Below are 25,685 nucleotides of genomic sequence, written 5' to 3'. Positions count from 1 at the left end.
TACCTAAAAATTTGCACATATTTATATATATTAATATATATTTCACCAAATCACAGTTTTTAAATTAAATGTGCATTTTCAAACTAATAAATGGGTATAATTTAAGGTAGAATATTAATATGATTCTAATTATTTCCCAGTATTTATTATTTACTTACATCTGTGGCAAAGTATAAACTAAAATGCACTTTTTTGTTCATATGACGTATTTGTGTACAACAAGATTGTAAAGTAGTTGGAGATTCTATAATATGTTCATTTTATAGAAGAAAAATGTTACAATGGTAAAGAAATTTGTTCAAATTATTTCAAATATTATATTTTTCAGTTCTGTTATTTCCATAGATTTTTTTATATGGTTTTTATTTTTCTGCTGAAACTTCCTATCTTTTTTTTCATTCATTACAAGTGCATTTTTCTTTACCTCATGAGCATTGTTACAGGAGTTGCTTAAAAGTCCTTGTTTGCTCATTCCGAAATCTGGGTCATTGGAGATAGGCCTACATTGATATTTTTCTTTTGAAAATAGGTCACATTATTCTGATTCTTTGTTTGTGGAATAAAATACAGTGTAATATAGTATTATGTCCTGTTCATTATGACCTCATATTGTAGAGGCTCTATAAGAATTCTGTCACTTCCCTCTGAACAGTGCTGATTTTTGCGGTTATTGTTTTAGCAGGTATTTAACTTGGTTGGTTTTGTGGGGGATTGGAATTGGCCACCCCAAAATGTGCCTCTTTGGGATGAGGATTATTTTGGGCTGGTTACTTTTAAAAACTGCAGACATGAGAGAAACTCTGAAAAGTAGAAATTACTTACCCCTTCTAAAGATATTTACATTTGTAAGGGGATTCCCCAACTGTACCAAGAAGAGGAGAATGACCTTATCTCTAAAATCTCTTATCAATGTGGAAGGCAAGGACTTAAATCTGCATAATAACCTTACTCTTGTTTATTGTGCTTTTCTGGTGATCTCCCATAACGGATTCCCCCCCCACCCCCATCCCAACATCCTCCTTTATCTTTAGCTGAAGCTGGTATTTAAGATGAAACCCTCCACCATTTTGGCATGTTGCTAGGTTTTCCTGAGTGTCTCCCATGTAGACATGTTATAAAGCTTTGTTTGATTTTCTCCTATTATTCTGTCTCATGTCAATTTAATTCATAGCCTGGCCAGAAGGACCTCCCCAGAGTGGGTAGAGGAAATGTCCTCCTCCCCTACAGTTTCCAATTATAAAGTCCTTGTGCAGCAGCTCAAATCCCATTTCAATTCTTTATTTCTTTACCATGTCCTCTTTGCTGTCTGCCCCACACGTGTCGTTCAGGGATCAGTAGGGATACAGGCAAAAATTTTACACAGAATTGGATTCTCCCTTCAATTTCAAGAGTCTGTGGATCCCTCAAACTGTTTTCCAATTCTTCAGGCCAGAAAGAATGTGGGTTTTTACGCTTATCATTGAAATGAAAGACAGGCTTCAATGTCTAAAAACAATTCACATGACAATGCTGACAAACCTATAGTTTATTTCAGGACCAGGCAACTCCGTTAAAGTGAGGAAAGGCAGCACAGCCAACAGTAAACTCAACAGCAAAGGGTCTGAACTCTGAAAGGTCAGTGGGGAGCTCCAACTATCCTTGTCTGTAAGGACACAAATCCTCTGTAAGTTCAAAACCCACCAGCATGTGCACAAAAGCCTTCAGATGCAAGGGCCCAAAAATAGAGCCTAAGTTGGTATTTTTAGACCTTGATGGTTATCCAGGCTTATTATAGTGCAACAACAAGGCACCTATTATCAGGGACAATCACAAAGAAAAAGAAAATCTAGTCAGATTTACTAATAATTTACTTAATTTATTGGATAATTATGAAATAGAAAATAAAAGTGACCAAAATATAAAATTATTGACAATTCATATTCTATGCTTTATATTATCAAAATGATTGGTCTTTTGAAAATGTACCTAGGAGATCAATTTGTCTATGTTCTTTTAATATTTGGTATTATAGATCTTACTGCACAATGAAAATATGATAAAAGTATATCTTTAAAAAGGAGTTTGACAACTACTATTCTGAAAGAGAGATTGCTGTATGTTGGTCAATAAAATATCACTTTACAGAATGTCAATGTGATGTTATCAAGAAATCTAGTAAAAGTTTGCAGATATTGCACACTTACAATCAATCATTCTAATCTCTCATTCAACAAAACTAAGTCAAAGGCCAATGATGCAGCTTAACAGTAAAGAAGAGAAAAGTAATTATTCTGTCTACATTTCAATTCACAGGGAATGCTTTTCCTGTAAAATGGTTAGTTGATATTTTCCACTAATTGAGCATATTTCTATGATCAATTTATTGCAATCATACTCCTCTTTACTAAATTATATCTCTATGTCTCAGTAAACATACCATAAGCACTAACAGTGGCAGATAAATAGGGTTCAATTGTTAAAAAATTCTCACAGGACCTAAAAGTCCTGCTTGCAAATTTAAAGTTATTGGAAGAAAAATAATACAATATAGAAATGGCATTAAAATAAGGATATGAATCATAGCCTTATGGTGTTACAGCACGGGGACCAGAGAAGCCAGGCACAGGTTTTTATTCTCCACTGCCTATAAGAGTTGTGGCAGGACACACTTTCTCCTATAAGGAACCACCAATGTGTGCACAGAGGCACAGTGTGGAGTCTTGGCTGGGGTCTTTCATGTTTTGCTATTATGTAGATAATTCTGCTACAGACTAGGTTCAAAGGCAGAGTGCTGGGGGGCGGGGGAGTCTCAAGGAGACCATATGAAAATAAAATATCACTGTTATCAGTATAATGCTAAAAAGCTGTTGAGAATCATCCCTAAATGAGTAACTCACCTTTGTTGGTCCATTTGTCCAAGTTTCAAAGTCCCTCTAGAATCTTCCCGATTTTGCTCACTTTGCAGAACACCATTTTATACAGAGTATATTGTTATCTGAGGGAGTTCGGTTTGTTCAGATCTTGGTCACAATGTAAGCAGAACTCCAATTTGTTCAAACTCATGTGGCCAGTAAGCAGCAAAATTAAGATTAGTGCATTAGTTCTGATAACATAGTGCACTAATTTTTTCAAATATTGCTTTCTAATTTTATTACTGAGTATTATAGAGCAAGATTTTAATTTTCTGTATTGATAAAGAGAAATTTCTAATAAAGTGGTCTCTGACCATATCACTTACCCATCTACTCAGCTTTCCTACTCATTTAAGATGTATTTAGAAACAAATTGGTGGTGTCACTAAGACACTAGTTCACACCATTAAATCGTATGTACCCAAATTACTCTATTATATTACAATAGCCACTATTTGTTAACAAAGCTGTGATAGGAGTGGTATCCTGAGCAATTCCTATGTATTGTTCCACTTCATCCTCAAATGTCCTATAAATAGGTAACTTTTATTATTTCTATTTCATAGGTGATAAAACTGAAGCAATACGGGTTAAGTAACTTTTTGGATAACTTGCCTCTGGTAAGCATCAGAGTGACAATTGAATCCCAAAGACTGGGACTTAAGTACGAAAAAGGAAAAAAAAAGTCAACCTCAAAACACAAAAAGAATATTAACTTCCGCAGTTAGCATCTATATTTACTAACGAATCATGATAGAAAGAAACGTTTGTTTCCCACCAAGTATATGTATAAGCTCACAAGCATTCTGCTGTTGTATTTGCCACTCACAGAACGTGTTCATGATACTAAATCGTAAAATCTGTAAACCAATACCATTATTGGGTTTATATTTTGGGTTAAACTGTTGACATGTTCAAACATTATAAACGTCAATAATCATGTTACAAGAAGATAACTACTGGTGTGGAAACAACACTTACATGTGGCCATGGGTAATGGGAGAGGGTCAGAAATACAGTATCAAATCCCTGCAACACAGCATGAGCTGGATGCTGCATATTAAAGGGCAAAAATAAGGTAGAGTGATGAAAACAAGAAGAAGCTGGGTGTCCAAGGTAACTGTTGCCATGTCAACACATCATAAACAGATTGCCCTCCTTGGAGTAAGTTCAAGGAATTTTCTGTCGCTCCTGCCCACGGATTTGAACGTTCAGAATGAATTAAGTCTAAGCAATTTTTAGAAAACTTCTACATCCTAGAAGTCAATGGCTACCAAACTGTGAGAAACAGGAAGCAGCGCTCTAGGCCTCACAATCTATACAGAAAATGGAAGTTGAATATTATGAGGTAAATGAAATATGGAATAAGATTAAGAAGTAGACGTTATTCATTTAAATGTGATTTTGAAGTTTAAAAATGATGTAAGAAATAGCTAAAGTTAGGCAAATATTGAAGCTCCATCCCAGGACATATGGTATATCAATATTATATATTAATAGGAATGGCAATAACATCTCATGATAATGGTTAAAATCGCTTAGGAGGCTGAGAATGACGCCTTGTCCTACAGTGACCTAGAGAGATGCACTTCCACATGTTGTTATTGAACAAAGGGTCATTATTTGGCCAACAATGTTAATACACCTGTAAAGTAGTGACATGCCTTAGAATGAGCATTGTTATCTTTGATCATTCAGACACACATTTGGAACCTTTTGGGTCCCCCATAATTGCTTTATAAAGCCCCAATACAATAATCTTTTAAAGATGACTTAAAGGAGAATTCTAAGTTCTAACTGGCAGATATACATAATTACTTCTGGGGGTCCCATACCCTGTCTTCCCAAATAATATTTTCATTTCAGCCCCTCAGGAAAGGCTTAGAAAATCAAGAATTTCTCTGTAAGGAATGAAATCTCCTTTAATATTTTTTTAAAAGGCAAATAAATCAAAAACTAAGAAGGATCAATTTTCGTCTTATGTAACTCATATCATCGTGTTTAGATCTATCGCCACAGAGGAATAAGGCAGAAAATCAACATTAGGATAAAGAATTCTTTTACTCTATTTTTCCTATTAAAAGCAGGGCTTTCCTAATTTCATATCTTTAATGAAAAGAAAAGTTAACTGGAACTTATTAGGTATGAAAATTAGAAAAATAGACAATTAGGCAATTGTGTGATATCTCAGAACAAGTTATGCAAAGGAGACCACGCAGGTACAGTGTGGAGAAGAACTGGTTATAAGCACTTTAGGCCCATTTCCTCCAGTTGAGCACTGTAACACAAATTTATCAAATGTTCTTCTTTAGAAGTAAAGAATATTTAGTAACTTAAACAGAGAAAATAGAATTTTAATAATTACATAGACATTTTTCAGAAAACGTTAAAAACGAACGAATTTTAAAATTTGTAAAAATACGTGTATTCTTCTTAATAATGTTAAAAGAAACATTGTGAATAAATGACAATTATTCACTGTAACTGAAGTGAAGAATAGATTTCCTATAAGGGTAAATCTAACATTTGTTCTATATTTTATCTTGTTTGGTAATAAAAAATTGCGGAAAATGATTCTATCTGATTGGAGGTTGTTGTAAAGTTATTTCACATTATTCTAGGATGTAATTAGTTCCCCTAACATACAGGTTTGTTTTCAAATTCAATAATTATTTTTATTAAAATTTTGAGTTTTTTTAAAACTTAAATATCTAGTATTTTCAGTTCTTTAAAACTCAACATACCTTAAAAAATGAAATTAGAACTTCAGAAGATATGTCTCCCCAGTGCACAAATTTTACTCTGGGGAATGACTCCAAGACGCTGTGGAAGATACTTCTGGTTAGATAACAATGCATCCTGGAGGTTTTACTTTCTCTCAGAGTAGATGACACCCATCACTGGGACTAGAGCGCCACAATCTATCTAAATAGAGACAAAGCTGTGAAATCGCTCAGTAGCCAGGACAGATCGTCTATGGTAATGAGATAGTGACAGTTCTGCATGTAGAATAGGTTGGAAGCTACTGTTAAATTGTACTTTTAGTAGAGCAACAATTTATGAATCTATCTTGAAAAGAACATCTGAAATAAATAAATGTTCAGATCGTGTGGTTAATCTTCTTTAAGATGAAAACTTAGCTTGTTTGAACAATTCAGGCTAATTTATTTACCATATATTCTACTTTCTTGACTGAGTACACTTAATATTTAATTTTTTGTTGGTTCATCAGAGACACGGTTATAAGCACTAGTTTGTTTGTCTTAAGATAATAGTGATTTCATGGGATTTTAAAATGCTTCCAGATCCTAATGACCCTCATTGGGGCTTTTAAAAAAGTTTATTATGCACAAGTGAATGCAAATATGTTTACTGATGATTTATATCCAAACATTTCAATAGGTTCAGGAGATTAGAAAACGAAGAATACATATTTACCCTTAATAAACTTATGTAGTGCTTTGAAGGATATAAGATTTCAACACAAGCAGAAAGCAATGCACAAAATATTATTTCATGAAATCATAAACAAAGCTACAATTGAGGATATGTGGAGACTTTAGCTAAAGCGTAGAAAGGAAGAAAAAACAGAAATATAGTTTGGGCATCAAAACCATGCAAGTGTACAGATTGTTATGATAACGTAGAGAGAGAAGTAGATCAAAAGGAAAATAGAAACCCATAGGATCTGATTAAATTAAGGAATGAGGACACGAGGAGTACCTGCAAAAAGAATTGATAAACAGAAGGCTTGAGCAATGTAAGGTCACAGAAGACAAGAATATTTGAAAGAGGAAATAAAAGTCAATAATGTTTAACATGGCAGAGACTTCCAGATGAATGGAATCTGGCAAAGAGCAGTTTGGTGGTCAGAAAGAGTTTAGGATTCTTTAGTTTTTATTAAGGTTATTGGAGGGGCATGTGAAACACCGAGAATTACTTCGGAATGAGGAAGTGAAATGAAAGAGACATGATGAATTTTACCTCTGAATTTAACATTGTTCATCACTTTGACAGGTTCTAATTTAACATAAGTACAGTAACACTAACATACTAGGAGGTTTATTGTGAGAATTAGGTGGGAAATAGAGAAAACACCAAAAATATGTTAGGTGTTTGATAAACACCAATGAATTTCTTTGCTAGTAAATGATGTGCCTTCTATCATGAAAATGGCATTTTAAAAAGCTAAGATCTTTTGCAAAAATTGTAGGTGTCTGTTCAAAATCTCAAGGGTCTATTCTGCTCCTTGAAAATCTTTTGTTTTTAAAAGGCTAAGAATTTATGATTGCGTTAAAAGGGTAATAATACTTTTTGGTGTGTTCTTATTGTTGTTTATATATAGAGAGAGAGAGATAGATAGATTTATAGATTTAAAAAAAATTGAAAAGGAGATTTAAGTAGGCATGTAATTATGAGAGGGAGAGTTTGAAGATCTGTGACACTAAAGAAATACAAAATAACGTGAAATCTCAAAAAGGGCAAGAGAGCACGGAATAAAGGAAGAATTCATTTAGAGTTGACCAGCAAGTGACACTTCTTTCACTGTGGGCAAAGAAAAAAAAGAAAATTTGTCTCCAATATTGCCCTAGATTCTGTTTCCATATGCCTTCTTATTTCTCATAACCACTTTTAAAATAATTTGATAGTCTAATCATGGTCCTTATCACACCACTTTTCCTCTACTTTCAACAGATGTCCTTGTTCCTTATTTCTCACAGAACTAAGTTTCCTGCCTGTATTAGTCAGCAGTTGCTGCATAACAACATGCCCCCCAAACACAGAGGTGGGCAGCAATAAGCAGTCATTCTCATGCCCATAGGTCTATATGTCAGCTATGGTGACTCTAAGGATTAATTGAAATGGCTTTACTTTGGTCTGCTTATGTATAGGTCAGCTGAGGCCACTCTGTCCCATAAATCTTATTCAGGAGTCTAAACTAGAGGTTCAGGGCTTACCTGTGCTATGGGTTTCTCATTACATGAGCCAGAAGCTCCAAGAGGAGCCTGCAGAAACATGTGATACATCTGAAGGTCTATGCTTGGATTTTGTACTCTGTTTCCATTGCCATTTCGTTTGACCAAAATAAGCGTTATGGTCAAATCCAAAATCAGTGAGCTTAGAAGTATACTGTACCCACAGTGGGAGGTAGGAGGGAGTGAATATTTGCTGAATCAGAGTCTACTCTCTTCTTCACAAATATTCCACATGTCCTCTTGCATGTAAAACACACGTACTCCTATTCTAACACCACTAATAGACTTACCTGTTACAGCAGCATCACTTTAAGACAAGAATCTCATCCTCTACCTCCTGTTCAGCTGTACATCCTCTTGATTTGAAGACTTCGGAACCAAAGAGACAAATCATTTACTCTCCACACACCCAACTTACAGTAGTGAAACAAGCAAGGATATCCACAATAAATATTTTCATTCTACAAGAAGGATAAGCAGCAGAAGTAGTGAACGGTCCACAGGAATTCTAAATTCCTTCTGGGCAAATGTTGCCAGACGCCTTAACCCGGAGGCTGGAGGATGTTCCTTGAATCAATGCCAGATTTGCTCCTTGGAAGTGGCTACCTGTTCTCCATTCATCTCTACCACTCTTGGTACTACTCTCTGGGAGGTCCTTCTTTATCTATAATCCTACTTCGCTCCTTTTAAAGCAGTACTCCTTGCTGGTTAGGCAGCTTTCGCAGGCTGCTTCTTGTCTCTAGAAAGCTGGTGGCTCTCAGGTATTTTTCCATTGAAATAGACTGTCTCATTTGTTCCAGGCTGGTGGAGATATTGGTAATATAGCTTCCTGTAAGCTGTGGATGTCATGATACCACTGATGATATCACAACCAATACATGATGCCAGTGAACTCCAACTGACAAACGACAGAACCAGAAGCTTTTGGATTCTTATTGTTTGTTTGTTTATGAACATGCTGCTTTTTTTCTGCAGACATAATTATAGTTCTTTTTACTTATCAGGCTTCTATAGGACCACATCCTTCTACTTTTTAGTGGCTCCTTGTCCAGCTCAAAGAATGTACTAGAGGCCACTTTAATTCACTTAGAGATCTTAACAAAGGGTTTTACATTCTTATCCAGTGCTCTGAATTTTTGTCTTTCTCCTGAAGGTATGTTGTAATGATTATGCCTTTGATTTTAACCCTGCAATTTATGGTTTCTATATGTTCCCTTCAAGTTCTGATTGCAAACTACCCAGCTCTCTTCTGGACTCATTTTTCCCCTCTGCAGTATCTTACCAAAGGCAACTAGTATCATCTACCTAATGCTACTCAAAACTTTCTTTCTCAATACTACAGTTTCATTAGATATTTGTTTAATCTTCCAAGTTATCACAGGCAAGTGTTTTATCAAATATTTTGCTATTACATGCCATGGTTCACTATTTATCATGCTTCTAATAAAAGTTTCTTTGTTATCTATTAGCCAGTCTCAAAGCTAAAGTCATCCACTTTAGGTGTCTCATAATGTAGCATCCTCATTCTAGCTACCAATTAATTTATTACTCAGCTGTTGTTACATAACAAAACACCCCAAAATTCAGTGGCATACAACAATAACTATTTATTTTCAATGAGAACCCTCAGTTATTCTCAAAAGCTATTTATTCATACAGGTATTCAGGTTGATTGAGGGACTCTGCTCTGTCTGATTTTTGGGCTCAGGCTAGAGGGGCAGAAGCTACATGGGGTATAGTCTTCAGGGTGGAGGTCAAAAGTTTCCAGAGTGTTGAGGAGAAACACTTGATACTTATTAAAACCTACATTTGGAACTCATGTTCTGCTTCTGGTGGCCAACACATTTGTCATATGGTAAAGTATCAGTGAGGTATGGAAATAGACTTTGCCTACAGTGGGACAGGAAATGAGGTGACTATTTGCTGAACAGTCATGCAGACATTCACACCTCCTCACTTATTCTCATGTTCCCTGATCCTCACCCATTTCCTTCTTTCAGCTACCACAATGGGATGGGTGCTTCCATCTTCACTCTGATTCCAACCTCCTTCTTCTCTTTCTAGGATACCTTGTCATTCTGCCCACTTTGTAATACTTTCGTTACCTGCTCTGCCAGCAATTTCAGACTTAACCCTTATTTTTAAGTAACTTTCATTTTAGTAAAAGTTCTCCCTTGACACTCTATCCCCTCTGATTGATCTGGACTCTTGAAACCTAAACCAAGTATCCCCCAAAGATACACACACAAACACAAATACACATCCATATGTACAATACCATGAGTTCCTTTTAATTAGGGACTATATTTCTCATCTATTTTTGATAAAGCCAGGAGCCATGCATAGTATACGTCACATAGTAGACAATCAACAAATATTAAACAGAGGTTAAATGGAATTTAACAAGACGGTGAGCTACTTTGTAGTTGAATAAGTGGACTACATGGTGGGGAAAACTTTTCTATCTATTCTCATAGTCAAAGTGCTTTCATTTCTTGTCAATGTCTTGACCATTGAGCAGGCTCACTCAGGCTTGATTTACTTATTTGATCAGCTGTGAGCCAGACTGCTCGATCATCAGGCCTATTTCGCTCCCTTGTGAGATGTGACTCAGGGGCTAACAGCTCTCCTGAGTAAAGGTTGTATGTGGGGCTTGGGCAGGGATGCTTGAACTCCATGTCCCCTGATTTGCTGTAGTCTCTGTGACTACTGTGTTTGGGGATGTGTGTGTTTCTCATCCTTCGAGCCAGCACCTATCAAATAGTAAAGCCTGAGTGAGTAAATAAATCCCTGGATGTTCCTGGCTGATACTCTGTTTCCAGATAATATGATTGTCAGATGAGTGTCCTCTGCACGTACGTGGGATTATGGCGTGTACTTTTCGTTCTGGCATAAAACACACTCCAGATACGAAACATTAGTTTCTCTTTCAAATTATATTCATTTTAAAACTGCAAAATAGAAAATAATGTATGAAGTTAAGCAAAATTGAAAATGGGTTATAATTTTTTTTCTAAAAGAATTTATTTTTGAACACGTTTGTTAACAAGCTTTCACTGCCCTGAAATAGAATTCCCCTCAGTCTGTGCTATATTGGCGATACCGACTGCCATTATCATAATGAGCTGAGGTGTAAATTTTATTTATTAGTATTTTGAAATAAAAGTTAGAAACCTATAAGGAAAAGAAAAAGCAACAACTATAATATTTCTCTTTTGTGCAGATGGAGGTTGAAAGGAGAGCCTTTGGTCTTCTTACCAGACAAATTAATCATAACTTTCTCTGCAAAGAATAGTTTTTTTGGCCCATTATTGGTTTACAATAAAATACAGGAAAGCAATTGGATGTCAGGATAGTCCCCACTGAGGCAAACATACTTGTCTATTCTGTTTCTGGGTACAAAATTGATGATGCTCTGCAATAGATGTTTGCTTATCAGAAAGAGTCTGAATTGGAAACTGGAAGCTGGTTGAAAATTCTTAAGAAAAATAACAGCAAAATATCTTCATAAGTCAGATTATTTGATCAAAATCATTGCACTTAAAGAGCATTCATGAATCTCTATTTTAACTTAAATCACATTCCTAAAAGACTTTCCCAAAATTTCTTTCAAAATTTTTACCTACACACACACACACACACACACACACACACACACACACACAGCTTACATAATGGGGGGGATACTTCAGCATTTGAACATAGATCACTGCAAACTAGGGTTGTGAGTTTTCCAATATATACTGAGTGGGTAATTAATTTCTGTCAGAGGATGGAAATTAGCTTTTTTTTTTCAGGACGATTAGCCCTAAGCTAACATCTGCTGCCAATCCTCCTCTCTTTTGCTGAGGAAGACTGGCCCTGAGCTAACATCTGTACCCATCTTCCTCTATTTTATATGTGGTACATCTGCCACAGCATGGCGTGACAAACCGTGTGTTACGTCCGCACTCGGGATCCAAACTGGCGAACCCCAGGCTGCCAAAGCAGAATGTGTGACCTTAACCTCTGTGCCACCGGGCTGGACCCTGAATTTAGTTATTTTAAGAAAGAGAATTTCATAAAATAATCAGTTGTAAGCTGCATTTTTAAAGGAGGTGAGTGAAAAAGTCAAACAAGTGAGAATACTCATATGATTGTCAATGAAAATTTTTCCCCAATGTAAAAAGTACAGAGGCTAAAATATATATATTAAACTATTTAAAAATAATATATTCATAATTCCATTCAATTAAAGGAAGGTATACATATTACTGTTGAGTAAAAAGTATTAATTTTAATACATATTATAAATTTTCTTAAAATCCAAACTATCAAAAACTTGGAACCAAAAAATTTTTGAAGAAGATCATTTGAAAAATCCTAATCGATAGACCCAATTGGCTGACTGGTAGTAAAAATCTAACCAAAAATACCAAATAGAGGGTTGAGAACTAACTTTTGTAGGGGACCTGAGATACATTAGATATATAGTAATTTTCTGTGAATTACTGACTTAATACTCACAACAGGTGAAGTAGGCTCAATTATCCCCAACTTACAAATGAGAAACTGTGGCTCAGAAGTTGAAGCGTGGAGGACTCTAACTCTCACGTATAAATAAGCAGCAGAAACAGGATTGAAATCAAAGAACTCTGACTCCAAAGGCTTTCTTTTCAGCAATATATTGTCTCCCTGATAACATATTTTGCCTTGCAGAGATCTCATAGGAATAAAAATATTAAGAAATGTTAACCATCATGTACCCTTAATTTTTTCTGTATATTGGTTGAACAACTAATTAGAGATGTGTGGCAGACATCAAAGCATAAGAATTTTTAGAGGGAATCAGAAACTCAAGTTAGACATAGAGATATAAATAGATATCAGAGAACATTTATATGCACATAGTAGTTGAAATCATGCATTTCAGATATAAGGCCCCCAGAGGTCAGAGTCATGGCTGGATCAGAGAGATAATGATGAGTAGGGCAGAAGAAAGATTGTTTAAAATAAGGAGTATTAAAAGTGTTTATCTCTCAGAAATAATAATAAAGAAAAAGTGGAGAAAGAAACATTACCAAAGCTGGACAGTTGCAAGAAGTTCTTCCACAAAGAGGAGCATTATTTACTAGTCTACTTTATATTTTATGTTTTCCTTGAACTCTTAGGGTGACCAGTTTCAGTTGTTGTCCCAGCCTTAGGGAGTGTGGGTGTGTAGTGAGGAAGCATCAGGTGGACGTTTCCCTTGTTTTCCCCTCCACTCAGATTGAGGCAGAGACGATCAGCTCAGTAGCCCTCGTGGTGGAGAGCTCTGCTGACCGGCACCAGGCCTTTGCGAGACTCAGCTCTATGCAGTGGTCTGCAATTCTGCCACTCATCCTGCACTGGCTTTAGAAATATGAGCTGTCAGCCTCATAAAACCAGCAAGATCTAGAACCTTAGGGCCAGGGAGAGATGCACCAGTCTTGATACTACTGTGTTTGTGTGTGCACTTGTCATTTCAAGTCTCAAAAAAATATCTCCTGATAGGGCACTACCTCAGTCTTTTTCTTTTTGCATAATATGCTTCCAGATATGTTTATCTTGTCTATGGATTCAGATATCAACTCTACGGTAATTAATCACAAAATTAAATCTGTGAAGCATGAAGAACATACCTCTATATGCACACTGGATACTCCTGTCTCAAATTCAGCGTGTGTAAAATATGGTCCAACATACTAGCTCTATGCAATCAAATTATCTAACTTCTCTGTGCCTCAAATTCTTCGTCTATAAAATTAGGATGAAATAACCCTTCCTTATATCATTGTTCTAGAAGCAAATGGATTGTTACATATAATGAATGTACTTAAAACAGTGACTGGCATATAATAAATAGTAAATTTTATTTTTTCCCCAGGAGAGACACACATCATTTCTGCTTATAGTTCATTGACGAGAAGTAGTTACATGATCTTACCTTACAGCAAGAGGCAGGGGCACGATGGGAACATACATAGACACTTGGTAAGCATTAAATGTCTATGTCCCAATGAAAACATGACCATTCACTCAGAGAGCCAAGATGGAAACTGCTGGCTTCTCCCCTTCCCTCTTCATCTAGATATTTACTTCAACTAAGTCCTCTCATTTCCCTCCTTACAACGTCTCTGCGATGAGCTTCTTCATCTAAACTGCTGCTTCTGTTCAAGTAGACAGACTTTTACATTGTATTCTGTCTGATCTGACTCTGGCTATCGGCACTATAATCTATCCACCTCAGTACTTTCAGAGTTATCATTATAAAGATATGAGTAAGGGATTTCTTTGTCTAGAAGAGTTGAGTTTTCTCACATTTCTTATGATTGGCACAGTCTCCTTCTGGACATTGGTGGTTTTGAAGGAGAGGAAAGAACACTCTGGGTGGTCTTGTACCAGCAATTAAATGCTCTGACCTGGGAGTGATACTTCCTGATTTCCATTCACGACTCATTGTTCAAAGCTGGCTTACAAGGCCCTTAAAAATCTAAAAATCCTAATTTTCCTGGCCTACTTTCTGTTCCCTTCTATTATGACCTCTGCATTCTAGTTTTTTCATATTTATTTCATTAAATATTTATTGTATACATACTATGAACAGACATCATATACTTACACGTGGACAGTCATCTTTTCATGCTTTATTCATGTTCTTATCTTGTCAAATAATATATTTTCCTTCTCGTCTAAGACCGTAAAAATATTCTTGAAGTCATGATTTAAATATACGCATGTAGGAGTACCCAAATATCCATTGTATACCCACCCAAAGCTAAATAAATCTCATAGCATATTGTTCACCTCTTGGTACAGTGTTAATACCTGAATTACCACAGCTATTGATTACTCTATCCTGCATTATAGACTGTTAGCCCCTTATGGGTAAGGAACTGTTATAATTCATCTTTGTATCCCCAAAACTTGGCACAAATTAGGTACTTAAAGTTGCGAATTAAACTAAAAGTTTGGCAACAATTCTATAGAGTAAATGCTGGAAGGAACAGTTCAAAATTGAAGTGCTAATTCTAATGCTTTTTCACAATTTGATTTTCACTCCATAAATCTCTACCATGTGAGTAAACTGTAGCAGATGTATTGGCTCAGGCAGTTCAATATCCATTCCACCCTTTTTCTAATATTCTTTCTTATAATGCAGATGCTGAATCACCAAAACAGAACAAAACAGGAATACAAGATTCCTTGTTATGATTTGGATTCCTCAGATCAGGCACACTTGGATAAGACTTGAATTCAAAACTGAGTTAATTGAAAAGAGAAGCAATGAACAGGCATCCATTTGTGCATGTGTGTGTGTGTATGTGTAGTATAGCACAGGTGTTGTGATTATGAAGGAAGCATCAGTAGTAGTGAATTCCTGATATGGCAAGAAGTTTCCTGATTATGGCAGGAAAAGCAGTCCCTTTGGAAGCCTAGTTATATTGTTGGCTTGGAAATTATTCTTGGGATCTCAACCTAGAGTCTATTTCTATTGCCTCCCAATAATTCAGTAAGAAATTAAGTTCATTATAATACATTATTTTCTGTGTATGTTAGCTTGAGTGAGTCCTGTCTTTGCTACAAATCTATAACTAATACAGCAGTTTGTGCCTGGTAATAAGCCTCAAGGAAATGGGCATCTGGTATTGAGTATCTGGCCTGGTTGTGTTTGAAGACAATGGGAATCTTGCTAACATAAGAATAAAGAACACTGTTATTCCATCACATGCTGTATCAAAGGAGCAAATTAAATGATTATCAGTAGCCTCCTGGGAGAAAGTGTTTATTGAATGAGAACATTTGATCAGCTGATTAACTGCTACAATATACCTTATGACAAAAATGAAGAATGAATGAGTTCTGGAGTGAGTGAACTGCTTCAGCTGTGCTGGAGAGTGCAGAAAAGGAAAAGGACAAGCCCAAGTTTTAAAGTCCTACTCAAAACAGCATCCCAGGTCCAGAGAATTTCTCTGAGTGCCCCAAAAGAATTATAATCTCTTATGCAGTGAGGGCATAGGCTTAGCACCCATGATAATCAGTGTATTAATCAGAATGGCTAAGCTGTTCTGCATTAAAAAACAAACCCCCAAAATCTAAGTAGCTCAAAATAAAATAGTTTAAACTCCCTGTCCATTGCTGGTGAGGGAGAGGCTTCTTCATAGCCTCGAAAGGACACACACTGTTGATGCAGCAGCTACCTTCTTGAACATAGTGGCTATGCTAGTTGTAAAGAAAGTCTGGAATGTCTTGTATCAGAAATTAAATACTCTATCCTTGAAGTTGTGCATACAAGTCAACTCACAACTGACTGAACATAAACAATAATATGGTTCTACCCCCCCCAAAGGAGTTAGTAATTGCCATCATAGGACATGTCTAGAGAATCAAAAATGAAATAGTCACTGAATATTGGTGAACAGTGGTAACAATTACCACAATTGCACAGAGAGTCTAATGCTATTGATTGCTACATTAAGGTGTTGGAAACCTTTATAGTCTTGACAAATGTCTAATGAGAAAATTAATGTGTTTATTGGAAAATAATGAGCCCTCAAAAATTAGAATTGGAAGATTTCAGTGGATTCAGTTGACTCGGAAGTCCTGGGATGCCCAATGAGCTTTCCTTGCCCATAGAAGTAGCTTTTTCTCCCAAGTGATGAGGCTAATTTTGATTTGCCTTAAGACCTGGGATAATGTTACCTCAAGGAGATACCTGCTCTCTAGCCTTATCATTAATACTCCTGCACTGTATGTACCTCTGTAGAGAGGGATCTTAGGATGACCTGGAGATAAAGTTTATTCATCATAGTCGATTTTGAACTGAGGAAAATGTATGGGAGTTAATTACAAATATGCTAGACGAAGGTGGAAAGAACACAATTTTAGTTTGGGATAAATATGTTTATAAGGCTGCACTTCCCAGAGAATATGAATATTATTTCTAACAGAGACATCTGAAAATCTCTCTGTTTTGTTGGTTGGTTTCTTAAACATGGGCCCAAATATGATTTATACTAAATTGTCAAAATGCCAACATTTCCAAAGTAAAACATCAAAGAAGGGATCCTAACACCTCCACGAGTTAACAATGTTGGAGTGGCTTAGTCATGTATGATTAATTTATATATCCACTGACTATGACTCCTGAGAGAACACAAGGGAGATTCCTTTCACCAACTCATTGAGAAATGCATTGGTGAGGAAGTCATAGTATACTATTTTCTATTCTTTTAGTAGGATGAGGAGGGTTGTATCGATTTGGGTCTGATTTTAATGAGTATGATGAGATCTCAGAATTCGGAGGCCAAGTGGAAACATTGAATGGACAGAAACAAGGGCATCATGGTTTTCATAATAAGTAACAAAAGAGCCGTCAGAATTTGTGACTGATGGTTCATGGAATACCAAAGATTAACATAGATGGGCAGTCCACTAAGGTCTTACTTTAATTTTTATACTTATAACTACTATCTTTATAATTTCAAATTTTACATTGTATTTATTATAAAAAGTATATTATTTATAACTAGAAATATTCTAAAGGTTATAGAAGTCTCTGAATTCAGTGCATCAACCTCTATGGCACTGGCTCTGCCAGTCCACCCACATTTGTGCATGCCCACTGGTCCTATGACCAGTTGATTGAGAAATTTAAAAAAAGAATTTGGTTTACAAACAGTTATTCATTATATACTAGAAGTAGTTAAAAGAGTGCCTGTAATGCTGCAACAGCCCACTGTTTGGAAAGGAGAGGGGAGAAAGTTCTGCCATTCAGCAGCAATTCGAATGAGGCACATTGCTGTCACAATGCATGGAAGGAACATGGCTGCAAGTATGAAGTAATATATGTTCAAAAACAATAGGCGATAGTTTGGCTAGATGGTCAGGGCATAACAGAGAAAAATATTAAAAAATAGGTAGATTACAAAGAGGTTTGAGGAAGAGGTAAGTTTGTGAACTTCTCAAAATCGACCCAGAGTGAGAGGATATTTGTGTGTTATATGCTTCTCTTGGTAGGAGAAGCTCTAAGTCAGGTGAGTAAGATGGCCTCTTTTTTAATGATATTACTTGGCTTCTTTTCCAAGGCATCCCACACTCGCTTAAAGGGGTCAGGGCAAAAGTGCTCATGTTGTTGGGGACAGAAATTATGGATGAGTGCACTCACACTGCTTTGCTCTTCACAATCCAGCTATGCCACTCGGTGTGTCCAACGCCAGCAGCCATGAGGAACATGGAGGGCTCCAAATAGCAATATATCTCTAGAGGACCAGTTAGTTAACTTGGGGCTTGTGAAATATGGAAAGTTTTCTTACTTGAAGAGACACCTATTGTGGTTTATGCATCTCTCCCTGCCATGTTTCTGCCAACAATGCTACCATAAACTTAACATCAGGATTCAACATCAGGATATTCCACTTCTGAGTGAATGAACTCGTTTCCCAGACAAAGTAATGAGGCAGCTGGTTTATACCCATAGAACTCACCAGTCTTACTCTACCACCTATAAGTAACTACTTGTATGCACTCTTAAAGACTCTGTTATTGCGATGGTTACAAACAAAACTTTGAAAGCATGATGTCCTAGAGGTGACAGAATATTCTGCAAATCAGTGACCAATATATGAGGCTGGGCTAGTTCTCTCATACTCAGAGCACATGGAACTGGAATCAAGTAAATTAGAAGTAGCATTTCTTTTTTTCTTTTTCTTTTTCTTTTTTTTTTTTTTTTAAAGATTGGCACCTGGCTAACAACTGTTGCCAATCTTTTTTTTTTTTTTTCTGCTTTATCTCCCCAACCCCCTCTGTACACAGTTGTATATCTTAGTTGCACGTCCTTCTAGTTGTGGGATGTGGGACACCACCTCAATGTGGCCTAACGAGCGGTGCCATGTCCGCGCCCAGGATGCGAACCCTGGGCCGCTGCAGCAGGGCACGCGAACTTAACCACTTGGCCACAGAGCCAGCCCCTGAAGTAGCATTTCTTATACCTAGTGAGTAATTCACAATATATTTTCTCCTTTTCCTTGCATAACAGAGTTCTGTTAGTTTAGAGTTCTTAGATAAATGCCTCCACTAGATAAAGCCATAGTGATGCCGTTGAATTTGTCATTGAGATCTCTAGCTGGTCATTTTGGGCTCCTCATGCTGCTAGACCAACAAACCAAAAAAGGGGACTAATACTACTTTATCTGGGATAACTGATTATGATTATCATGGGCAAATGGGTTGTTTTAACACAATGAGGGGAGGAGGAGTGTTTCATGTACTGCCATGACAAGTGTTATTAGTGAAAGATGGGAGTAACCACACATATGCAGGAGCATCAAAACTCAGATCCTTTACGAATAAAGTTTTAGGCCACCTGAACAGTAAAACATACTTAAGAGTAAGGGCCAGTCCGGTGGTGTAGTGGTCAAGTTTGTGCACTGTGCTTCAGCAGCCCGGGGGTTCACAAGTTCAGAACCCCGGGCCCGGACCTGCACACTGGTAATCAAAGCATGTTGTGACAGGCATCCTACATATAAGATAGAGGAAGATGGACACAGATGTTAGCTCAGGGCTAATCTTCCTCACCAAAAAAAATACTGAAGAATAGAGGTAGTAACTGTGAACAAAGGAAATACAGAATGAATGGAGGAAGGAACAAGTTGAAAATCTAATTATTACCTAATACAAATATAGAGCCTAAGGCAGCTATCCTTATATTCTTCCTTTATGCCTTCATGTTAACCAAATTTCTTTTATTTCTCTCTCTTTGTCAAACTATTGTAGATAGGATATATTAGTGTTACTTTTATCCACAAGGTAAATATCATGGCTATCATGATGGCATTCTAATTAAACTAAGAAACAAATGAACATCAGGCAGACTGTGCTTTTAGAGTAAAATCGGGATACTATTTCATTTGTATGAAAGATGTTGTATTTATTAGGAAGGTACCTGTTGTTACCAACTATTGCTGTTTAGAAATTTAAGGGTGGAAGTGGGTTATTGAGTGGCAAGTGTTGGACTGTAGTAGATATACAATATTGATTTGATAATGATCCATTCTAACTACTTTCTAAGAAAATTCCTACAACAAGGGGCTCAAAAGCCAAAAAATTTATTTTCTAATCTTCCTTGAACATAGAATTTCAAATATGATCTTGGTCCTGCAAATCAGATAGACTTGAGCAAAACTTACATTTAGAATTAAATTCTGTGGGAAAAGGGGCAGGGCTTGAGGCATCCATTTTCGCACGTGAGAATTACGTCAGAGGTGATGCGGAGCTGCAGCAGTGACTTCCTGTTGCTAAACTACCTTTCTCACCAATCGTAGAAGGAACAGAGGCTTTCTTGGCAACCTGGCTCTGGAGCATATTTTTGGTAATAGTTCCTGAAAGATCAGGATAGAGACAGTTTTTTCAGCCCCTCCCAAACTCCTGTATGTATTTACTGCTGCAGAATAAATCCTTTCCTGCTAACATAAAATAGAGCGAATTCTCTTCTCTTCAACTGAATTCTAAATCATTTATTAACTGAACGTGTAATACCAACTACAGTAATCCCGAGGCAGGAGGGATGAGGGCACATGCGTGTGGTGATGGATGGTAATTAGCTTTTGGGTGGTCCACGTGATGTAGTCTACACAGAAATCAAAATATAATGATGCACACCTGAAATTTGTATAATTTTATAAACCAGTGTTACCTCAATAAAAAAAGAAAGTGTATTAATGATATTGTTATTATGATATAAAATGTGTGTGTGTGTGTATATATATATATATATATATATTTTGGTGAGAAAGATTGTTTCTGAGCTAACATCTGTGCCAATCTTCTTCTATTTTCTATGTGGGATGCTGCCACAGCATGGCTGGATGAGCGGTTTGGAGGTCAGCACCTGGGATCTGAACCCGTGAACCCCAGGCTGCCAAAGAGGAGAGCATGAATTTAAACCACTGTATTACCGGACCAGCCCGAAGTACAATATGTTTTAAAAGAACCACGATATGACCTTATATTGAACTTTAAAAATATCTGACGTTGTCTTTTCTATGCCTAACAGAAATTTTACCATGAATAAAATAATGACATTCATGGAATGAGAGTTAACGTTTTTTGAGTGCTGCTCCTGTGCCAAGGATGAAACTAGACACATCAATGGTACGGAATAGAAAGAACTGTCCTTGTTATATAGATAAGAAATTTGAAAGCCAAAGAGCTTAAATAGAGTTCAAAAGTCACACAGCAGAAAAACTAGACTTATTACAAGCCATGTCTATTTGACTTTTAAGTCTATGGTCTTCCTTTGCATCATACATTTTCTTTGCTTCCTTCTCCATTTTGTGCTCTTATTATGTTTAAACCCATAGAATCGAAATTGTAAACTCATAAACAGACATGGCAGAATCAGTACTTTTAATTTCTACTGTCCAATGTTCTTATTATATTCACCTCCATTTTAAAACATCCCCCAAAAGACAGATAAAACATACATATATATAGCAAAAAAAATTTGTTTTTTCTACCTGACATTGTTTACAAAGTGTGTACTTTGGGTGTACTGTACCACAGAAAGTTTGTATATGTTTACATTTGGAATATTGAGTGCAATTTCAATGCTTTGCATCGCAGATTATGGACATAATTTATTTCTGTGAACTCCTAGAAATATATTTTCTTCCTTTCTTTTTCTTTTCTTTTTTTGTCTAATTTTGGAGAAATTAAACAAAGTGACTTCTGCCTCAGAGGGTTTTCACAAGCAAGAGATATCTTTATGCAGTGATTGAAGTCCATCTTCCACGGCTCTCTATTTCAGCTCCTGTGCGTCCGCCCACAGCCTGCTTGTCTTCCCCATCCACACCTCTGTGTCAGACAGTGACATTATCATTTTTTACTGAATCCAGCTTTCGTTTGCCTGCTTCTGAGATTTTGCTAAGGCTTTTCATCTTTTTGGTATGTCTCATCTATTTTTCTTCTGTCCGTCCAAACAATATCCATAATGTAGAAAAGCTAACATAATTTCTCAACCTGTAATCGTAAAGGGGTTCTTGTCATTTATTTGATAACGAATCACATACAATGTCTTTTGGCATGTCTTCACTTCTAAATTTATATGGTCCTTTTATTGTCAAATAACTTTTCAGACTAGGTAAGAGTGGATGGACGGGGCTGGCCATGTATCCTAGTGGTTAAGATCTGCTTACTCTACTTTGGTGGCCTGGGTTTGGTTTCTGGGCACAGATGTACACCACTTGTCTGTGGCCATGCTGTGGCAGCGACCCAAATACAAAATAGAGGAAGATTGGCACAGACGTTAACTCAGGGCAAAACTTCCTCAGCCAAAAAAAAAAAAAGAAAAAAAGAAGAGTGGATGTGTATTCATCACTCCCTTGTAGTATATTTTACAGGAATTAAGTCACCAAACCACGTTTAGAAAAATGTAATGTATAATAAAAACCATTAGACGATGCTTTTCTGGACCTGCTTAGCATTGTCACTACACTGCACTATGCAACTTAAGGTAGTTCAGGGTTAGTAAATCAGCATTTACTTGTGATTATTTGGAAGTTTTTTTACTATGCTATTTTCAACTCTAATCATTGAGAGACATCTTATATGTGCTCTAGTAATAAAAAAAGAAATAAGAAGTAATACACCAACCAAATAATTTCTAAATAAGTAAAAGAGAAGAGACTGCCTTAACTCATTCTTTGCTAATCTGGGAATAATTCCTCCCAATGAGAACCTTATCTGAGATTTTTGTCTTAAATTCTGCATGAATACTGGGTCAACTGCCTCGCTCAACAGACCGTTCTTACTCATAGGGCATTATGAGCTTTATATTTCTCCATGGGGGAAATGAATATACAGCACTATAGTACAGAACAACATAATTTCAGAGAAGAAAAGGACATCAGAGGACACTTAATTCAGAAGCTCATCCAAACTAAGTTTGAAGTGAGACTATCATCAACACTTAGTGAGCACCTACCGTCTTTACTAGACCCTGTAGGAGAACACAAAGGAAACAGTAGACAGAGTTTTTGTCCTCCAGATGCTACCTCTTGAAAATTAATTCATAATCAGATCTTGTGTGTTATTATCTTGCTGCATTTCTTAGATTATAATAAAAATTATTTGAAAGTCATTTAACGTGGTAATTATGTAATATTTATCATTTGTCAGAACTCAAAGGCTAAAATTCTTAAATATAAGGTCACATTTTAAAGTATACTTCATGAAAATGAGCATGGTTTTTATATCCTTTCCAGTAATCTTAATAATGTGTTTTCAAATGGAACAACCACTTCAAAAAGAGGTCTTTCTATATTACCTGTCAATCATAAAAACATATTCCTTTCTTATGTATTACAAATGTGAAATATTTTTGAATTGGTGGTAAATACTTATAACACATTCAGGAATTTTAAAACTACAGCATTAATTTTGAAAATGATTTATTGTCAAAGGAGTGAATATCTGTATTTTGGAAACATGTGAGTCCTTATATTGAAGTAAACCTTATAGTCTGAGAACAATAAAGTAATAAAATAGAAATTATTTTATTATTTAAATATATATGGATGTGTATGCATATGTATGTGTCTGTATGTGTGAATATATACATGTATATGTGTATTTCTATCCCACAGTGATCTGACACCTTGCTATTGTAGTCCTTATTATATGACATTCTAATATTATATTTATTTGTCTGTATTTTCCTCTAATCTATAAACATGTTTGGAATAGGGACTGTCCTTGTCTTGGTGACTGTTATATCACCAGTTCTTAGCTTGGCAACCAACATTGACCAGGGCATTCAGCATTTGTTGATAAATTTCCATATTTTTATGATTTATTATGTGGCTACAATTTAACTTCTGCTGTCATAATTCAAACATTTTGATTCTAAATTAAATAATTTAATTATACAATTTTATTCCAGTTTTGAAATTACAATATACACAACAAAATGAGTATACAAACTATTATTGAGGCAATATAATAAAAGTATTTGGACAAGATTATATAAATAGTAAAAAATTTGATGCAATAAAATCAAAATTATTACGTAATAAAATAACCTAAATAAGAGATAAAAATATAAATGAGAGAATCTAAAAGAAACAACTTTATCTACAGAATAATCTTGGTTCTATGTGCAAATGACAGGAATAGATGTCGTGACTGTAAACATGTTAAGAGAGGCTTGAGGGGGAAATGACACCTGAGGTGGAGGGGTCGTGAGAGTGTGACTAAAAATACAACTTAAAGGAAACATCTTGATGGCTTTGAATCCAAGTAAACTTTGACCAAAGAATAAAGTTTAAATTAATCTATATATAAAAATGAATAGAACATCTTAGCTGGGGTTTGAAAAGTACTATATTGAAATAAAACTAAATGAGAGCTTTAAGGATAAAGTGACAAGGACCAACCACATGTCTTAGGATAAGTAGATGCCTACATCAACCAAAAGTGAGAGAGGATGTGGGCTTATCAGAACCCTCTGATGAAACAACGCTGTCCGTTCCTATTTCTGCTGAACTCTGTGTACAGGCCTGCGATAAACTATCCAAGTTAGAAAGCTGCAACCTCTCTAGCAAAGACAGTTCCTCCCTTTACAGAACTTCTCCAGGGGTAATCCTGTACAAGCTTACAGAGTTAATCATTTATCAATTTCAACTCTCTTTTGCATTAATTCAGGTCTATTTTCTCTCATTCGTCACCTGCAGGTAAATTCGGTAGATAAATAATCTCACCTTGAATCTGTGCATTCATTTATTCATTAGTTTATTATTTCACTCCACAAATATTTATTAAGCATCTGCTCTGTGCCAGATTTCTGCAGTAACCATTTACCTCCCTGAAGGACCCTCTCAGAGTTTCCCATGCTTACAGACTACACGAGTTTAGACCATCGTGGGTTTTCATTCATTGGGAGTCAGATAGTTTGTATTCAAATTTGCATAGTATTTTAGAGTTCTAAGCATCAGTGTATAATTTGGTGTTCTTAATCAAAACGGAGAGCTAGTTAAGCAAGTAATTTGACCATCTAATTTTCCTAAGGGAAACCCAGTGCTCCAAAATAAATTCATTATCTTCCCCCATTAAGTTATTCTCCCTAATGTTTTACCTGCTTCATAATGTCATCACATTTATTCCATTTTTCAAGCAAAAACCATGAGTCATCTTTGTCTACCCCATCTTTCGTGCCTCATATACTGGCAACAACAAATTATTGGTTGCTTTTTCTCTCAATACTTGCTTCTTCAGCCTCATTGGGTTGTTAGCAGAATATCCTTCTAACTTTCTCTGGACAGTTCACTCCAGCCCAGTGCCTAGCACAGAGTAGGTGCTCAGAAATTAATGAACGCTTTGGGTTTTGCCTTTTGTACTTTTCTGCAGCGGTATGATAATACATTTACTCAAAGACATTCCAAGGAAGTGGTTATGGCAGTGAACTCAGGCTGCCTGGGTTCAAAACCTGGTCATTATGTGTGATCCCTGTAGCCACATATGTACCAAGGAGTAATAACAAAACTTCCCTAGGGCAATTGTTGGAGGTTCAAATTGTGAATGCATATGTGGTAGTTTCCTCAGTACCTGACAATGTTAAATGAGCTCACACCCTTATGAGCCTCTCTGCATGTCCATTTTGCTTTTTCAATCTGGAAAATGCCCACTTGTCCTTAAGGTCTACGCTCAGTTGTTGCTATCTTCATGAGGCCTTTGCTACACGTCTTAGGGAAATGTGCCATTTTGCGCATGCAAAATTGCCACTTTTCTCACATTATTGCAATTGTGTTCAGACATCTATTTCCCC

The 25,685-nt window shown here is 36.2% G+C and overlaps 1 long non-coding RNA gene across 2 annotated transcripts; it reads left to right on the top strand.

Moving 5' to 3' along the window:
• The first annotated feature begins 4,027 nt into the window (after nt 1-4,027).
• Nucleotides 4,028-20,955, top strand: LOC103566919 (uncharacterized). Of its 2 annotated transcripts, XR_548599.2 has the most exons (4): nt 4,028-4,239; nt 13,752-13,858; nt 15,027-15,131; nt 20,722-20,955. It is a non-coding gene; the product is annotated as an uncharacterized lncRNA (long non-coding RNA). The 2 variants fall into 2 exon arrangements; XR_011538107.1 differs by lacking the exons at nt 13,752-13,858; nt 15,027-15,131 and having other exon boundaries at nt 4,033-4,239.
• The last annotated feature ends 4,730 nt before the right edge of the window (nt 20,956-25,685 follow it).

The sequence above is a fragment of the Equus przewalskii genome, chromosome 3 (genome assembly GCF_037783145.1).
Source record: "Equus przewalskii isolate Varuska chromosome 3, EquPr2, whole genome shotgun sequence".
Lineage (NCBI taxonomy): Eukaryota > Metazoa > Chordata > Mammalia > Perissodactyla > Equidae > Equus > Equus przewalskii.
Note: the sequence above shows the minus strand (reverse complement) of the source record. Positions and strands in the feature narration are given on the sequence as shown.